The sequence below is a fragment of the Poecilia formosa genome, unplaced genomic scaffold, assembly GCF_000485575.1.
Source record: "Poecilia formosa unplaced genomic scaffold, Poecilia_formosa-5.1.2 Scaffold572, whole genome shotgun sequence".
NCBI lineage: Eukaryota > Metazoa > Chordata > Actinopteri > Cyprinodontiformes > Poeciliidae > Poecilia > Poecilia formosa.
Window position 1 is genome coordinate 153,751 of NW_006800511.1, and position 1,381 is coordinate 155,131.

The 1,381-nt window shown below is 39.3% G+C and overlaps 1 long non-coding RNA gene across 1 annotated transcript; it reads right to left on the minus strand.

Moving 5' to 3' along the window:
* Positions 1-633: 633 nt before the first annotated feature.
* LOC107834277 (uncharacterized) lies at positions 634-1,220 on the minus strand. The gene is made up of 2 exons (XR_001660069.1): positions 952-1,220; positions 634-863 (listed from the first exon to the last, which is right to left on the minus strand). It is a non-coding gene; the product is annotated as an uncharacterized LOC107834277 (long non-coding RNA).
* Positions 1,221-1,381: the final 161 nt, after the last annotated feature.

The following is a 1,381-nucleotide window of genomic DNA, read 5'->3' on the forward strand; positions in this document are numbered from 1 at the left end:
ACTGGGACTAAATTAACTAAAAAACACAACAATCTTACCGAGTATTCCTGGTTTAGTTTCTAGAGTAGATGTCTTAATTCACCTCAAATGTGACAAAACTAACTTACAAGTAACTTTTCTGAAATTCTTAGCAGCTCGTTGTAAGTCAATAACTCCCTATTATTGATGAAAAGTTCTGGTTCTACTGGCAGATTATTTCACTTACCAAACATTTTTCATGTTAAAAGTAAAATAATCTCTCAGTGGAAATAGAACTAAATGAGAAAATGAGAATTATTTACATAAAACAAACTCCTATTTCTTCCTGAAAAGTTACTTATAAGTTAACTTTTTTCTTATTTTGAGTGTATAAAGACAGTGGTTCCCAAACTATTTCTGGGCCCCCTATGGATTACACATAGCTGTGTGTTTAAACCACGCGTGTGAGGAGCGCAGGTATTCTCAGAGACTCCCTGTCTCTAAGAATGAGCGCGGTGGGGGAACCGACTTTTTTTGGGAGCAAAATGAATGTATGTAGCTGGACATGGACAACACCAGGAGCCTACAGGCTACTTGTTAATAAGGTGCTGCATTGATATTAGCTAGTCGTCTTTTATGTGAAGCCGGGATTAATAATTAATAAGCACACGGAGCTTCACATAGAAGGGGTTCTTTATTCTCAAAAAGACACTGTTCCCTCTGAGTTGAAACTAAATAAAAAGAATGAGATTCAATATATGGAGAAATAAAAGGCCTGTATTTCGAACGGTAGAAAGCCTTGGCTTCAGTGAAATGGGGGCTAACAACGCGGTTAGCACTCAGAGATGGACGCAGCTTCACATAAAAGCTGAAATCTAACAGCATAACAAACGGCAGGGGCAGCTCTAGAAGAGGATAAACAGAAAAACATGACATTAGCATCATCTCTGTAGCTTTGTCCATGGAAGACAATTCAGTTCCAACATTAATTACCGAACACTTGGATTCTTCTCTCATGTAGCCACAGAGTCTCTTCTCCACCAGGTCTCGGATCAAAAAATGTCCTTCTCTTCCATTTTACCAGTTAGTGCCACAGTACATAAACAAGAGCTTTCTTCTACTTCTGGTCATTTTAGACCTCTCTGTAACAACAGCACCACATGCTGACAAAAACAAGAATTACAACCAGTCGGTGAAATAAAAGCAAAACATGGTTTACAAAATACATTTGACATGTACCCATTTTTCACCTGGTTACATTTAGCTAACATTACCTGCATCCAGCAGCTTCACTCAACAGTCGGTTAGTTTGGGGGACAAACTGTGAAAAGTTCTTTGCGTTTTGCTGCCGTGATTCTAACGCAGGGGTGTCAAACTCCAGTCCACGAGGGCCGGTGTCCTGCAGTTTTTAGATGTACCACAG